Source organism: Quercus lobata, unplaced genomic scaffold (genome assembly GCF_001633185.2).
Source record: "Quercus lobata isolate SW786 unplaced genomic scaffold, ValleyOak3.0 Primary Assembly Scq3eQI_1866, whole genome shotgun sequence".
Lineage (NCBI taxonomy): Eukaryota > Viridiplantae > Streptophyta > Magnoliopsida > Fagales > Fagaceae > Quercus > Quercus lobata.
Genome location: NW_022154708.1, coordinates 206638 through 225111, shown reverse-complemented (window position 1 = coordinate 225111; position 18474 = coordinate 206638).

Below are 18474 nucleotides of genomic sequence, written 5' to 3'. Positions count from 1 at the left end.
CTTCAAGTACCCACTTGAAGATTCAAAAATGAAGCACTTGTAAGAATTGGTATTGCATCAACTTCAACATCACCATATCAATATATGGTTTGCTTCATCACTAGTAAAAGCTTTTGAGAGCAAGTGGCACAAAACCTTTAGATGTACACCAAGAGTACTTTCAAAAGTCTTTTAGATGTATGTTAGGGTTTGTTTAAATATCTTTGGTTTGTAAACAAGAAGCCCTAATCACTTGATGGGCTGAAATCACGAATCAGTGATTCAGAGATTTGATCGATTGAGTTTTAAGTTCAATATTTCGAACTCTGGCCTTTTGAATAAGTCAAACAAATATCGAGAGGTGTCAAAATGATTTGTGGTTCATTCATCCTTATATGTTTACTTGATATTTTTTGCACTCTAAGGAGCATATGTGGCTTTTGTGAGAAAATCAGTTGTTTACATAATTTTTTTTTTATAAATCTTTTGACCCCAGCCAAATGACATTATTGAAACTGTAAATCACATAATTTTAGATTGTTTACACATTCCAAAATTCAAAATAATTAGAAAATAATAATTTTAGATTGTACACATTCCAAAATTCAAAATAATTAGATAGCTTTTTGTGTTTTCTTTTCATAAATTAATTAGTAGTAAAATAATTTGTAGTCCATATAGTTTAATATATATGACAATTTTCTAGCCAAAATCATCATTCAAAAATTATAAAATGGTTTCTTTGATATTGTATATTACAATTTGTGGTTCATTCATCCACACATGTCTACTTGATATTTATTGCAATCTTAGGAGCACACCACTTACCTGTGCTGGCCGTGTCACATCGCATTACTAGACAAAGAGTCTTATTTTGTTTGTTTGCTCACTGTGGCATTCCTATCCAGATAAGAGTGGGCATTCTCTCTCACTATCCCTCATGTGGCATGCACCTAGTGATTCCAACTCATCTTTTCCTCTTTTGGGTGGTATGTCATCCCAACAAGACATTTCTCCTAAAAGAGTTCAAGCTAGAACCCCAGAATAGGCTCTCCCCTTCTCCCCACCACCAGACCATACCCTCTCTTACCTCTGACCCATGGCCCACCACTCCTGTATTGGCTGGGTACAGGTTGGTGGTGCCTGAACCTTATGCGTGCTCGAACCTTATGCGTGCTCCACTTCCATGTGTGTCCATGGCTTGTCTGCTGCTCATGCGTTTGCCATGACTTGAAGGCTCGTCTATACATTCTGCTGCTCGTTCTTAACCTCTTGTGGTGTGAATGGTTCCCTAGGCCTTCGTTCTTTATGTCTTATTCCTTCCTGGGCTAGGCCCTACTTGATTGTGGGCTATTCCTTCTCTAATACATTCTTTGCCCCTTTTGTGGGTCTGCTAGCACTTCTACCATTCCTGTTGTGCTATTGTTTGACTCGTGCTTGCTGGGCCTCTTTTGGGCTTGCTGTATGCTTTCCTTTTCTTTAATTCCAGTAGCCCAGTATTATCATTAGGCTAGTATTCATGCTATTTTGGGCTTCCTTGTCCCATTCCATTGCTTCCGGTCTTTCTTGGCCCATCTCATCATTTTAGGCATCCTTGGCCCGTTTCCTTTCCTTGGGCATCCTCGACCCATTCCAATTCTTTACTCCCATGGGCTTTTGCTAAGTCTTTTGGGCTTCCCCAACCCAAATTACCATATCCTTTACTTTTGGGGTTTATGGGCTTTCCATCAACCCCTTACTCACTTAATTCATTACTTCGGGCCTCTTTGGCCCATTCTTGCTTGCTTTCTACCTCTCATAATACCCATGAGTTTACTACTTCTTTCTCTGGGCTTCTTTAGGCCTGCTTGCTTTCTTTGAGGCCCATTTGCCATTTTCCAGGCCTATGATCGATTATTCATGTCATTTGAGCTTAATGGCTTTCTTCTCAACTTACTAACTATTTTCCTCCCATATTGTTGGGCTTCTTCTTGCTATTGGGCCTCCTTGCCAAAGTAGGCATCAACATTCGACCCCCTAAGCATATGAAGTGCTTCTATGGTTCATATGTGAACAAAAAGACTCTTCTGCTTCTCTCTGTCTTTTCTTCTTCTTTTCTTTTCCTTCACGGGCTTTTTTCAAACAGTGGGCCCAGCTTTATTTTTCTTTCTTGCTGTAAACAGTGTTGTCTTTTCGAATTTCCTAGTTTAGCAGTTATTCTAAAACACAGCTTCCGCTTCATTAATTCCATGTGTTATTCGAGGAATGACCCATTGCATCGTTTCGTGTCAGCGTTAATGACATCAGTGCTTAAGGAGATTCCTTTCACGTCACCGACACAAAACACTCTTTACCTTTCCCTTTCTTCACCGCGTCTTCTCCTTTAAATACTTTCATCCACTTACTCCGATCAATCATTCCACCATGACGTCGGTGAAAGGCCAAGGTTCTTCTCATCGTAAAGAAAAAAGATTGCCTCCGATGATCCTAGCACAAAAAACGTAGGCGAAAAGGCTCCTCACTTCGAGTCGGAGCGTTTTGATGAGAAGGAAAGATGCTGCGACTCGGATAGTGAGTGCACTCCCCTCATAGATCCTTGGTACGATACCTATGCCCATTTCCCGAAGGTGCCTAGCGAGTACTTGCCTCCAGCGCTGGGTCATGTATGGCTTTCCTTTTGTTGTCACAAACACAGAGATATCTTAGGCTCCATTGGCTTCTTTAATCCCCGATCTTGTTATCTGCCAAGGTGCTTTACTCCCTATGCCCATTCTCTTTGAATTTATGTTGGGTATTGCTTTGGGTTAGAAAGAATGGGTAGACGACGAGTTATCCGACAAGGGTTTCATGGTGGCATTACAGTGGGCCTGTGTGTTGAAGGCCATTGTTTCATTGCGTTGCTTGTCCAACTACAGGGACTTGTTCAATCTCCACCATTTGGTCCGCCGGTGGTGCACTGTTATTCACACCTTCTTTCTTTCCTGCAGTGAGATCACCGTGACCTTGAAGGATGTGGCAAACCAACTACTTTTGCTCATTCTTGGTGATGTTGACCCTGATGCTTTAGAGCTTTCTCTGGAGGAGGAGGCCGTGGAGGCTGAGCTGAGGAAGGGGATGAATTGCAATGCGAAGTTGACAAATTGGGTCGAGGCTTTTTCCAAGGCATTCATTGCTACTCGCCATGCAGCTTTCGTCACATTCTGGCTCTGTAAGTTCATCTTTGGCTCTCATCCTCATTATGTTGTGAAGCCTTTATATTTTCAACTAGCCATCAAGATATCTAGTGGGGTGAGTCTGCTGTTGGCACCCATGTTTCTCGGTCATCTATATGTATAGTTAGATATCTTGGAGAATGATGAGAAGCAGGCGGGTTCCTGCCATATAGTTACTACTTCTGCTCATAGCACTATTTTGAAGCATTTGTTGTGGGAGCATTGTGCTAGGCATTTGGCGAAGTGTGGGTCTGTCCATTTTGCCAAGGAGATGTATCATTCATGTTCGAAGGTTATTATTGATTTCTGTGGTCAATTTGCATCTGATTTTCCGTTAGCTTTTCATTAGGTTGGGTTGTAGCCGTTTGGGCATCCTGCTGTTGAGTTCTTTGACAAGGGAGTTGGTTTTTGTTGGAGTGCATATAGGAGTTTGGGTACTGGTTATACATGTGTTGAGTCTGCCATGGGTTCTTTTGTTGATGCTGTTAGGACCACCACCCCGTTGACTGCTTTTGATGAGAGGGGTATCACATACTTAACTGCCACTAATGCTAGGTGTTTGCCTTATTTGGCCGATGAGGGAATTCGATTTGTGCATTATTTTGCTTATAGGGTGAGGAAGTAGTTTGGGTTGGATCAGGATATTCCTAATGACTTTTCTGCTATTATGGAGTCTCCCACTTCTATTTGGCCATTCCTGCAACACAGTGCCTTTGAGTTTTGGAGCAGGCGTTTTACAGTAGTCACCATTCCAGGTTCATAGAGGGAGGGTATTTGTACTACAGCTATGCATGGGTACTGGCAGGCTGTGATGATCTTATTTGAGCAGGAGTTGTTGGGCAGCCGTGGGTTTTCTCTTATTGCTTCTAATGGCCTTCATGCAGTCATTTTTGCCAACCCTTGACTACTTCTTTCCATTAAGTCCCTGTTGGCATATGTTAGGAAGCAGAGTCAGTTTGCTATATTTGAGTGAGATGCGGAGGAGAAGGGGTGGTTTTGGTATGTTGGTTATTTCCCCACGGGTTGGGAGAAGAGAGCGAAGGTGATGAACCTCCCCATACCTGTGAAGAAGGGCTTTGTGTCTTAATCTGTCAAGCCTCAAACTGCTAAGAAGGGTGATGACTCCTCTGAGAGTTCTCCTCCTCCTGCTGCTTGTACCCATTCTAGTAGGCGTCCTATTGCAAGCAAGTCTAGGCCCACTGCTCCGTGGTCATCTGTTGATTCTCCTCCTTTTTGTAGGACCTGAGGTAGCGAGAGGAAGCCATCTCTCCCTCCTTCCTCTGCCACCACTAAAAAGAGAGTATGTTATCTTTAATTATTTAATTATTTATTTATTTATTTGCAATCTAAGTACAAAAAGGTACTTCTGCCACCCGCCCCATATTGCTTGATGAGCCCGAGTTGGAGGTATGTCTTTCTCTCTTCCCTTTTTGCATGTGTTCCCATTGCCACGTGTCATTCTGTGCCCCATTTCTTTCTCTCCTTTTCCTTATATATATGTATGTACACATCTCCACTTATCATGCGTTCCTTTCTCTTTTATTTTGTGTTCTTCAGGCTGAGCCTGAACCCATCTCCATCTATCACCCCATGACTGAGGAGGTTTCTATTGCCATAGGCACGCCCATGGAGGGTTTCTTTAATGGGGCCAATGTGGTGGATGAGGCCTTGGCTTTTGCTACTACACAGGGGGTTCTTACTAAGACCCCTATCCCTTTCGTCGAGCTTGGACCTATTGAGAAGGGTGCCTAAACCGAGAGGGTCAGTGAGCCTGTTTCCATTCTTGCCGAGACTCCTACTCCCTAGAAGGGAGTTACTCCTTCGGCTGCTTCCCAGAATGAGATTGTCTCCCCTACCACACCTCTTGTTATCTCAACCAGCGATCTTTTTGCAGCTTTATCTCAGGCCGTGAAGGATGGCTCTTCTCTGGTGGTTACTCCCTTGTCCATTCCTAGCTCTGCCACTCATGGGCATGATGCAGACTTGTCTTTTGATGAGGGATCTGAGGAGGTCCTTGAGGATTCTGATGATGAGCCTACTATGAAGAAGGTCTCTAATTCTAACGAGGAGGATAGTGATGAGCACGAGACCGAGGCTATGGGTACGTATCCCTTACACTTGTTAGGTTTTCTCTCCATCCTTTATCGTTGCCATCTTTTTTCTTATATATATATATATATATATATATACATAACTTTCTGAAGCAATCTTTATTTATTCTGCATATTCATTCTTCTAATCACAGAGATTCCTGAGGAGCCTTGGACTGCAACAGACATAGTGATGCCTACAGCCCTTATTCCTGCCACACCTACAACACCTGTTTCTGCCACACCCAGAGCCCCCATTTCTATGGGTCCTAGTATGTTTTATTTCTTCCATCTTCTTCCTTATCTTTGTTATGAATTCATTCTCTTCATTTCATTCATTCCTTATACCGCACTTCACATCTTCTCTCAGGTCCGATTCTTACTGCACCTTCTCAATTTGAGGTGGGCAATAGTTCTACTACGGTTCTAGATCCTGTGAACAAGACTAAGGCCTTCTTCACTTGCTTTGACTAGTCCGAGGTTAATGATCTTGATCCTATGGACTTCTAGGGTGCTGGTTTCCTTATGTTAACTTCCCCGGCTTTAGGGTTCCTAGGGAGTGTGCTTCTCATTTGGAGGCAGTCTATAGGAGTCGTGGGGACTTCATGCGGGGATTTCTTCTTGGCCATTCCATGAGGGAGCATTTCTTGAAGTTGTTAGGGAGTGTAATGAATGACATTGAGCATAACTTCATCGATACTATTTCCGCTGAAAGGATCTTCCAGTGGAGGGCTGCGGTCCAGGAGTTGATTAGAGTGGGCTTTGTTGTAGAGTTCATGTTGTACCACTTGCGTGAGATTGCCCAAGCCTTCTTTATGAAGAAGGTTCAGCCTGCTGTGGATGCTATTGATACACTCAGTAAGGCCTTGAGGAAGGAGGTGACAAACTTGGAGGGATGTCATGAGCGCCTTCTTTCTAGTGTTGTTGCATCTAGTCGTTTTGGAGATCAAACTTTCATTTTCGGACTTCGTTGAGATTATGTAGTTTCCCTTTTGTTTCCTTTCCTTTATTTCCCTATCTAGTACACTTTATATTTTCTACAGTACTTATTTGGTAAGTCTGACATGACTACTATAGTTTGGGTTTGTAAACTATGATACTACACTTGCTACTACTTTTGCTATTGCTATGACTATGACATAATATGCTTTCTAATACTTCATAGTCTTTCATTACATTCTGAATAAAAGCATGCTACAATATTGCCTTGTGACATAGTCACTTGGAGGAAAGGAAAAAAAAAAAAAAAAAAACATAGAACTAACTAAATAAAAGGGATTACCACATGTTTTTTGTTTGTTTGTTTAAGCATAGTATCGTTTTAACCACTTGCCATTGATGGGGTCCATCAGATCTTTGCCATCCATCTGGGCCAAACGATAATACCCACTTGTATATGCCTCTCTTATCACAAGGGGTCCCTCCCATTTTGGTGAGAACTTAGATGGTCTTGCCATACCTCGCCTGACGTGATCCACTGCCTTTAGCATAAGTTGCCCTTCTGAGAACACTCTTTCTCTAGTTATCTTGCCATAAGCTTCCGTCATTCTTTGTCTGTATCTACGGTTGCATTCTTGAGCCTTTTCCTTTTTCTCGTCAAGCCCCTCTAGGTCTTCACACCATTCTGTTGCAAAAACTTCTTTCTCCTTTTCTTTCTTCCACATTTGCATGACTCTCAAAGAGGGAGTTATTACTTCTGCTGGGTTCATCACCTCTATTCCATAGACTAAAGAGAAGGGTGAAAACCCTACGGCTGACTTTGGTGAGTTTTGATAAGCTTAAAGGGCGTCTGGCAGGTGTGTCACCTATCCCCTAGTATATTCCTGGCTCATTTTGATGATGATTTTTATAGCCTCTACCTATCCATTCATTTGAAGGTAATAGGGCGATGATCGGTAGTGTTTTATCTAATAAAATTCTAACATCTTTCTTACATCATTGTTGACAAAGGGCGTGCCATTGTTGCTGATGATCCTGTGGGTTACTCCAAACCTAACAATTATGTTTTCCTTGATAAAGTTTGCCATGGCCCCTCTTATGGCTTTATAGAGTGGTATTGCTTCTGCCCACTTGGTAAAATAATCTATAGCCATTAGGATCCATATGTATCCATGTGATGGCGGATTAACTGGTCCCACCAAATCAAGCCCCCAAGTGTGGAATGGCCATGGGTGACCATGCTGTGTAAGTTCTGTGGGTGAGTGTGAATTAGGTTGGCTTGTACTTGGCAACTGTGGCATTTCTTCACAAATTCTGTTGTGTCCCTCTTCATGGTGGGCCGATAATAACCCATCTCTAGCAGACATCTGTATAACTTTTTTCTTTCCTTGGTGCTCTTGACATTCTCCTGTGTGTACTTCCTTTACCATCTCCCTTGCTTCTTCGAGACTTAAACATCGTAACGGGTCCCTATCATACCCTTTTTTGAAAAGGACTCCGTCATGCAAAAAGTAACTTATTGCCAACCTCTTAAGCTTGTATCTTTCACTATGCTTTTGCGGCAAGATGCCTTCTGCCAGGTACTGCACAAACAGGTTCCTCCAATCCTCGCCGATGAAGACAGCAAAGCTTTCCTCTCTGTTTGCTGCAAGCTGACAGGCCTCACATTAGGTTTGGACTTGGTCTGCGTCCTTACCCATGCTTGGCTAATAGAAACCTGCCATTTGGAGTCTATGGTAAAGGTTAACTTCTCTGCAAAACCCGTAGGTTTTGTCATGTACTTCTCTCAACTTTCTTTGGGCCTCCTCTTGCCCTACGCATCTCAACAGGATTCCTCCCAGCATCTTGTGGTATAATTCTCCTTTGACCAAGGTGTAATCTTTCAATGCCTGTAATTCTGCCATGTCTCCTTCTTTCATCAAAGCTTCTTTTATGGGAATCCTCCAATCCTCTTCATGTCTTTCTTCTTGGAATCTCTCCCTCAGCATTTCAATAATGGACTCCTTCCGTTTGTTGACTTCTATCCTGGTGGTGCTTCCTTCAAACACTATTTGTGATCCTAACGCGGCCAACGCATCTGCATACCGATTTTCGCTCCTCAGAGTGTGCTTTATCTCAAATGTCGAGAATTTTCCCTCCATCTTCTGGGCCATTGTCCTGTACAGGGCTAAGCTGGGTTCCTTCAAAGAGAAGCTCCCTTTGGTTTGGCAGATCACTAGGTTTGAATCACCAATTACTTTTAAATGCTTGACTCCTATCTCTAAGGCCATAGCTAGCCCTGTAAGATAAGCCTCATGTTCTGCAATATTGTTTGAGCAAGGGAATTCTAACTTGAACAAGAGCGCTACGGCCTCATCCTCCTTATGATATAGAACTATTCCCACGCCTCCTAAGTGGGCAGTTGAAGATCCGTCAAATTTCATTACCCACTGTTCCCTGACTGCTACTGCCATGACCACCTCCCCTGGGACCTCGTCATTTAGCGAAAATTCCTCTTCTCCTGGGAATTGCGGCAACAAGTCTGCTATGGCCTGGCTTTTCATTGCTTTGGGCATTCCCACCTTGAAATCATACTGTGACAACTGTAGTAACCACTAGGATATCCTTCCAGAGAGGATTGGCTACCGTAACTGTAGTAACCATTGTCCTGCCGCAACCATTAGGAAGTAATGTCGTAGTCAATGTGAAGCATATACTATTGCAAAACATGCCCTTTTTGCTCTTGGATAGTGAGTCTCCGCGTCTTTTAGAGCGTGGCTAATGTAGTAGACGGGTTGCTCCACACCGCTTCCATCTTCTTGGGCGATTAACGTGCCTATGGCATACGAGTTGGTGGCTAAGTAGAGCAGTAGTGGCTTTTTACGGATTGGGGCTTGCATTGTGGGAAGGTTCATCATAATCTGCTGTAACCTCTTGAAGGCTGTCTGCTGTGCTTCTCCCCATTTGAAGTTTTGCCCCCTCTTGAGTAACTTGGCAAAGGTTGAAGTGATTGATGCTAAACCAGGGATAAATCTACAAATGTACGAGACTTTTCCCAAGAAACTCTTTAATTCTTTCACCGTGGCAGGCGGCTTCATGGTTGCTATGGCTGTGGCCTTGGCTGGTTCTACATCTATTCCTTTACTGTGGACCATGAAACCTAGAAATTTCATAGAAGATACTCCAAAGGCACACTTGAGGGGATTCATTCTCAACTTGAAAGCTTGACATCTTTCAAACACTTTCCTCAATATTTGGGCATGATCTTCTCGCCTTTTTGATTTCACAACTATGTCATCTACATAGTTTTCCAACTCACGATGCATCATGTTATGGAATATGGTTGTCATGGTACGTTGGTAAGTCATGCTTGCATTTTTCAACCCAAAAGGCATCATAGTATGGTAGAAATTGCCTATGGGTGTTATGAAGGTAATTTTCTCCGCATCCTTTGGCGTCATTCGAATCTGATTGTATCAACCCGTCTATGAAGGAAAACATGGAGTTTCCTGCTGCAGAGTCTATCAACAGGTCCATGTTTGGTAGCGGGAATTCATCTTTTGGGCAAGCTCTATTGAGATTTCTGAATTCTACGCAACACCTTATCTGCCCATTCTTGTTCTTTACTGGCATAATGTAGGACAACCAGCGTGGATGCTGGATGGGCTTGATCATACCTGTAACCAACAATTTCTGCACCTCCTTTACTATTTTCTCCTCTATTTCAGTGTGAAATACTCTGGTAGGCTAAGCTACTAGCTTGGCCTCAGGATCCACATTCAACGTATGCACCACTAGCCCGGGATCCAACTCGGGCATCTTGCTATAATCCCATACGAAGACACCCTTGAATTCTTTCAGCAACAATATTAATTCTGACTTTTCTTCCTCTGATAGTTTTGAACTAATTGAGATGAGTTTTGGTTCCTATGGATTAGATCCCAAGTCAACCTCTTCCAATCTTTCTTCTGCTGCTACCTGTACATCATTTTCTGCTGTAATTTCCTCCTCTTTCTCCATATTACTTCTTCCTCTGAACTTTCTTGAGCCATGCAGAACAACAAACTTTTATGCTGCAGTCCTTGCCTAGGGCCTGCTTGCGCATTGCATGTGGGCCCCGTGTGCCTTCATAATTTGTAGACGATTCTACCAACAAGGGCCCGAACCTTGACACATTGTGGTGCACCGTTTGATTCCAAATGGGCGCTTCTTTCCTTTTCTTCTTCTGCATCAATAGTCTCTTTAGATTGGGCTCTAGGTCATCTTGGACGTCTTCCCACCTAGGCACGAAGGTGCCCCGTGGTTTTGATACTAAGCTTTCCCCAGATGGTGCCCACTTATCGTAGAACATAATTTCTACCAGATGAGCCTCCGCTTGCTCGAAGGGTAATGGATTTGCCACTATTCATTTCATTCTGCCATTCAACCTTCCTTTCATACATTGATGATAAGTGGATGGGACTAATCAGTGCTTGTGCAATCACGGTCTTCCCAACAGCACGTGGTACGTGACCTCTGTTTTCACCACATGGAAGCGAGCTAAAGAGGCTATTGGTCCCACTTTCAACCACAACTGAATGTGGCCTGTGGTTTTGTAACGGATTGCCAAAGGGGGAGATTGTTAAGGACATATTTTGTGTAATTGACTAATCCTTTGAAAAAACGTGCTTTACTTGTAATTGGGTAGATCTAGAATGTATTTAATATTTCAAGGAACAAGAGTTCAAGTCTAGTATTGAAGCCATGCAAATCTGTCCAAGAAACAAGTGAAGAAGTGCTAATTTTTTAAAGCTCGATAACTTCTCGACACCTTTCGACAGTTAGGTTAACTATCAAGCTCTTCAATTGATTGTTATTGCAATCTCGACACCTCTCGATAGTTGGTGGATCGATCGAGAAAGTTCCTGTGTCCTCGACAGCTCCTCGATAGCTTCTCAATAGCTGTATCTGTCGAAGTTTAAAGCTCGACACCTCTTCGACACCTCTTGATCAATCGAGGTTACAGGAATTTAGATTTTCAGATCTGATTTTCGAGCCATGGTTTTGTATTTGTGTAGGGTTTCTTTTCTCACAACCCTAAACCTATATAAGGCTTGTTTTAGAGGCCGTCACATAAGAGAATACAAGGAGAACATATGAAAAAGGTGACCGATGCCTCATTCTCTCTGAAAGAAGCTACTGCATTTTTTGTGCCTTAGGGTTTTGTAATCAAGTGCTTCTTAGGGTTTTGTAATCAAGTGCTTCTTGATCTTCATTGTTGATGAAGTGAAGAACTTTGTAGCCAACAATCTTCTTATAGTTGGTGATTAAGTCGCGTACTAGGATCCGCACAATTGGTTAGTCACGTATTGGGATTTATGCATCAAAAAGGGTGGCATTCATATATTGAAGAGTTCAGAGGTTCTGAAGCGGAGAAGGTTTCTACTGTGAGTTCATCTATGGGGATTATAGAGTCTAGGGACAAAGCTTTTGTACTAGATTTGAAACTTCTCTTTACTATAGTGAATTGCTTTTTGAGAAGGTTTCCCCCTAGGTTTTTTTACTGTGAAACTAGTGTGTTTCATTGATTTTCCTGGGTCATCATATCTTGTCTTATTTATTTTTCCGCTGCATGATTTTAACATGATATTGATGTTTGTTTGTTTTAACAAGTTTTATTCATAATAAATCTAATTAACAACTTAGGTTTAAAACTTGTTAATTCTATCAACCGAGGTCTAAATTTCCCAGCAAATGGTATCAGAGCGGGTACACTTTGATTGGATTAATTTCCTGAGTGTGATCCTTGACCCCTATTGTCATGGAATCTCTTGATTGTTTTGATTTGCATGATCTTGTGTTGAATGAAGATGATGATATTCAAGATGCTTATTGCAAGCTTTATAATTTTTGTATGAAATCTCTTGAATGTTCTACAAAATTAAAAGCTAAATTTAAAAAGTTAAAGCTTGAAAAAGATGATTTGATTGCAAAATTGGATGAAGCCAATAATTTGAATGAGAATTTTAAAAATCAAATTTCATCTCAGGTGGACAAAATTAAGAGTTTGGAAGAGCAATTAGTTGAATTTAAAACTGAAGTTGAAAAATTAACTAGTGCCAAACTTGTTGTTGAGCCTAACTCAAAAGAAAAAGATTTTTATATTCCTCCATTTAAAAGGAATAATGAAGAGTTGAAGGCTAATATTGCTAGGATAGACAAAGGTAAAAATGTTGATGTTAACGCTGAAATTTCTAAACCTATGTCTAAAACTCCTCCTAAGTTGAATGAAAAATTTAAATTTGTCCCCATTTGTCATCATTGTCACATTGTTGGTCATATTAGGCCAAATGGTCCTAAGTTGAGGTCTCTATCAACCTCTAAGGTTAGACCTCTGTTTTCACCACATGGAAGCGAGCTATAGAGGCTATTGGTCCCACTTTCAATCACAACTGAATGTGTCCTGTGGTTTTGTCACGGATTGCCAAAAAGGGAGATTGTTAAGGACATATTTTATGTAATTGACTAATCCTTTGACAAAACGCGCTTTACTTGTAATTGGATAAATCTAGGATGTATTTAATACTTCAAGGAACAAGAGTTCAAGTCTAGTATTGAAGCCATGCAAATCTGTCCAAGAAACAAGTGAAGAAGTGCTAATTTTTTAAAGCTTGATAGCTTCTCGACACCTCTCGACAGCTAGGTTATCTATCGAGCTCTTCAGTTGATTGTTTTCGAAATCTCAACACCTCTCGATAGTTGGTGGATCGATCGAGAAAGCTCCTGTCTCCTTGACAACTCCTCGATAGTTTTTCGATAGCTATATCTGTCGAAGTTTAAAGCTTGACACTTCCTCGACACCTCCTGATCGATCGAGGTTACAGGAATTCAGATTTTCAGGTCTGATTTTCGGCCCATGGTTTTGTATTTGTGTAGGGTTTCTTTTCTCACAACCCTAGACCTATATAAGGCTTGTTTTAGAGGCTGTCACATAAGAGAATACAAGGAGAACATATGAAAAAGGTGACCGATGCCTTATTCTCTCTAAAAGAAGCTACTGCGTCTTTTGCGCCTTAGGATTTTGTAACCAAGTGCTTCTTGATCTTTATTGTTGATAAAGTGAAGAACTTTGCAGCCAACAATCTTCTTCTAGTTGGTGATTAAGTCGCGTACTAGGATCCGCGCAATTGGTTAGTCACGTACTGGGATTCATACATCAAAAATGGTGGCGTTCATATATTGAAGAGTTCAGAGGTTTTGAGGCGGTAGAAGGTTTCTACTGTAAGTTCATCTACGGGGATTGTAGAGTCTAGGGACAAAGGTTTTGTACTAAATCTGAAACTTCTCTTTACTATAGTGAATTGTTTTTTGGGAAGGTTTCCCCCTAGGTTTTTTATTGTGAAACTAGTTTGTTTCATTGGTTTTCCTAGGTCATCATATTTTGTCTTATTTATTTTTTCGTTGCATGATTTTGATATGATATTGATGTTTGTTTGTTTGTTTTAACAAGTTTTATTAATAATAAATCTAATTAACAACTTGGGTTTAAAACTGTTAATTCTATCAACCGCGGTCTAAACTTCCCAACATTTTCTACAAGGTGGTAATCGCTGCGGCAGTTAGGGCCAACCTTTCCTCCTCATCTTCCCCTGGATCTGCGCAAATGACAACTGCTACTATACCCTTCCCTTTGTGGTTCAGGAGTGGGTTTCTTTGAACTTCTAGTTGGGACAGCTCTAGAGTCTCTTCTTTGATTCTTCAGTGCACTAGTCTATGGAGCGCCCAGCATTTTGCGGTAGGATGTTGCACGAAATTGTGCAAGCGGTAGAAACGTGGGTCTTTCCGCTCTTCTTCGGTGGGCTCTTTAGAAACTTGATTGGGCTTAAAGACTTCATCTGCTATCCATTTATCTAGGAGCACGTCTAGCTCCTTTGAGGTACATGGTAGTGGTGGAAGGGTATCGTATTCCCTTCCGTCAGACTTCCTCTTTCTTTCACCAGTGGATACTACCATACCTTATGGAGTGTTTCTTTTGTCGGAACTTGGTTTTACTAATTGGCTGGTCTTTTTGGCTTTTTGAAACAATTGTACGAAATAGGAGATTTCTCGATTCTCTAGGACAGCTCTGTACTCCCTGATCATGTTTGCCATATACATTTCTACTAATGTCTTTTCTTCACAATGATCATAGCAATCGAGTGTTATGTCTCTGAACCTTTTCATTTATTCCATCAAATCTTCGTCGCTTCTTTGCTTAGTTGCTTGCAAAGTTGCAAGCGTTACTGTTTTTTCTACGTGGAAGTACTTAGTGCAAAATACGTCCACCATGTTATCCCATGTCGGGATTGATCCTGGTTTCAGATCGATGTTCCAGGTGTACACACGATCACACTGTGATTTAGAGAATTCTCGAAGACACAGGTCCTTGTCTGTTGTGTAAGGGCCAACAGTATCAATGAACTTGCTCACGTGCTTGATGGTACTTCCCTTTCTGCCATCATATTGCGTAAAAACTCGTGGTTCGTACCTCTTGGGGTATGGCTTGCTGAGTATTCTTAGTAGGTAAGGAGGTCTTCGCACGTAGAACCTTTTCTTAGGTGTTTTGTCCCTCTCTTGCTTTAGGAGAGCTGCAACTTCGGCCATAGTCATAAAACGTTGCTTTGTCTTCTATGGAGCACCTCCAACTGGGGTCTCCTCTTTGTCTGCTGCATGCTCTGGGTCATGCTAGCTTCCTTTTTCCTTTGTCTTGTTTGCCTTCATTTGACGGATTTCTTCCATCATTTGCTACAGTGAATGTGGCAGTGACTGCAACACCTTGATAAAAACGTAGGCATTGTCAACAGTGACTCTTTGCTATTGCTAAGGCTTAACCCCTACTCTATTGACACCTTCCGCCTGGTTGGGCTGGTGTTGGTGGGGCGTTATTGGCCTTGACTTTGCCTATGAGGGCACAACACTCATGTTTCGTGTTGCTTTGGATCTTGGGGGCATAGCTTGCAAGGGCTTTCGTCCACTATCCTTATCTTTTTCCCAACTCCCTAGTGGAGTCGCCAATTTAAATGTAGTGGGCCTTTTTAGCAACTGTAGGCTAAGCTGCCTCCTGCCACACTACGACCCAAATGTTCTGGGTAGGAGAGTTAAGACTGGCTTGACTGCAACACACCCTAAACCAGCTTGTGCGCAAACTAAGGCCCCTTTGCTAGAACTTTGGTGACATGCCCATGACAGATGGAACTGTTACATGAGTTATAACAAGCAAGTATAATATAAGAACAATAAAAGGAAATATGCTTATTGTCAGCCAGAAAACAGGGAATACTAAACGAAATAAAGGAAAGAGCGGTACAACAATATAAATGCAGTATAAACAAGATAATAATAATAAAAGGAAAATAACATCAATGCTTAATCAAAGAAATGAAAGAAAGAATGGCCAGTCTATCGTGCTTGGTTGTCTTACGGAATTAAGTCCTAGAAGGGAACCACTTCTTCAATATGAGGAACCTCACAAAGAGATCTTGCCATGGAAATTATCCACTTTGAGAGAATGGACCTAAATGGCTTGTGCTCAAATTCCTTAACCCTTACTAGAGGGTAGGCTTTTAGAGGAAGAGAAGGAATTAGCTTATCAGTACATGCCTGCTATCACACTCTTGCCTACTCTCTATTTTTCTTTCTAACTCCTTTTTCTTTCTAAGTTTTCTACTCTATTTTTACTCTCTTGTTTTATTGTTTTCTCTAGTATTGTTATGTTCTCTCCTGCCTTCTTGTTCTGTTGTTCTTTTGTTATGTTCTCTTTTTTCCTGTGCACGGTGGAGACCCTTTTATATTGCCTGCCGTGGTGAGTTTTTACTATTTTACCCTTTAACCGCTTTTGTCTAGGTGTGGGTGTCATTTCAGACTACCCACTGGTCTATCAGCTGCCCAGCCACCACCATTTACTTGTGTTAGCCATGTCACATCCCATTACCAGACAAAAGATCTTATTTTATTTGTTTTCTCACTGTGGCATTCCCATCCGGATAAGGGTGGGCATTCTCTCTCACTATCTCTCTTAGCATGCACTTAATGATTCTAACTTATCTTTCCCTCTTTTGGGTGATATGTCATCTTAGCAGGACATTTCCCCCAAAAGAGTTTGAGTGGGAACCCTAGAATAGACTCTCCTCTTGTCCCCACCACCAGACTATACTCTCTTTTACCTTGGAACCATGGTCCACCACTCCTGTATTGGCTGGGTACAGGTTAATGGTGCCTGAGCCTTGTGCGTGCTCCATTTCCATGTGTGTCCATGGCTTGTCTGCTGCTCATTCGTTTGCCATGACTTGAAGGCTCGTCTGTACATTCTGCTGCTTGTTCTTGACCTCTTGTGGTGTGAATGGTTCCCTGAGCCTTCATTCTTTATATCTTACTTCCTTTAGGCTAGGCCCTGCTTGATTGTGGGCTATTCCTTCTCTAATCCATTCTTTGCCCCTTTCGTGGGTCTACTAGCACTTCTGCCATGCCATTCTGTCATTCCTGCTGTGCTATTGTTTGACCCGTGCTTGCTGGGCCTTTATTGGCCTTGCTGTATGCTTTCCCTTTGCTTTAATTCTAGTGGCCCAGTATTATCATTGGGCTAGTATTCATGCTATTTTTGGCTTCCTTGGCCCATTCCTTTGCTTCCGGGCTTCCTTGGCCTATCTCATCCTTTTGGGCATCCTCGGCCCATTTCCTTTCCTTGGGCATCCTTGGTCCATTCCAATTCTTTACTCCTATGGGCCTTTGCTAAGTCTTTTGGGCTTTCCCGATCCAAATTACCATATCCTTTACTTTTAGGATTTATGGGCTTTCTATCAACCCTTTACTCACTTAATTCATTACTTCGGACCTCTTTGGCCCATTCTTGCTTGCTTTCTATCTCTCATAATGCCTATAGGTTTACTACTTCTTTCTCTAGGCTCCTTTAGGCCCGCTTGCTTTCTTTGAGGCCCATTTGTTATTTTCCAAGCCTATGACCCATTATTCCTGCCATTCGGGCTTAATGGTTTTCTTCTCAACTTACTAACTCTTTTCCTCCTATATTGTTGGGCTTCTTCCTGCTGTTGGGTCTCCTTGCCTTGCCAAAGTGGGCATCAACACAAATCATGTTCATACTTTTCAAGGAGATGTTTGTGTAGAAAGAGGAGTTTTATCGTTGACAATTTTGTCATCTTCTTAGTGTAATGTTGGTAGGTTCTTGATAAAGTTACATTTTTCTTATATTAATAAAGTCTTATATTTGTTTTTTTATCTCCCTAATATAAGTGATGAATTTACTTATATTTTCTTCCTCTTTAAGTTATTTAAGATGTATAGAGGATGAACCGTTTGTATGAAGTATTAGAAATCAATTCCAACTACAATTTTAATTTTTACAAAATATCTTCCCTTATATATTAAGACATATAGAGGATGAACCATTTGTATGGAGCATTAAAAATCAATTCCAACCACACTTTTAATTTTTACAAAATATCTTATCTTATATATTAATTTAAAATAAAATGCATTATGTTTCCTTCTGCAGACACCCCATTTTGCAACTCCCATTTGTCCTAACTTGCTTTGCATTGCATATCATCACCATTGCACATCTCTCAGGTAGGACTACTATTTTAGCTGCCTAATCTATAAATACTTTTCATAAAAATAACCTTCATTGATAACATGATTATTAATCTTTGATCACATGGCTATTAATCTTTGATTGGTGACATGGCTATATTTGCTGTCTAAACAATTGATTGATGAGATGACTATTAATCTTTAATCACCTTAAAATTACTCAAGCATGGAGAATATATGAGAATATATGAAAATAATATAATCTAAAAGTGGATTTGTCAAAATTTGCATCCAATTAAAAAAAAATTAGATGGTGTAATATTTCTTAAAGTTACACTGAGTGTAACTTGAACCCAACTATATATATATATATATATATATATATATATGTATGAGGTTTGAAAGATTACCTTTTATTTTATGAACAGGTATTTTTTTTCTAACCATTTAACTCCTCCACAAGATAATGGGTGTAGTTTTATAACTTCTTTGTTTTTGCTTCTATCGCAGCTATATTTTATTTTATTTTATTTTTTTAATTTCAAACTTTTACATGCATTGGTAAACATACACATGGCAGAATTATCTTGCGCTCTGATTATGAGGATGCAGATTTGCTTGGAGCCCTACACAATTCAGAAGATGATAACCAACCTAGATTTATTGAGTTTAGGGCAAAAATAGAAATCTCCAGTTTGAATTGGGCATGCTTTACAATGATAATATAGAGT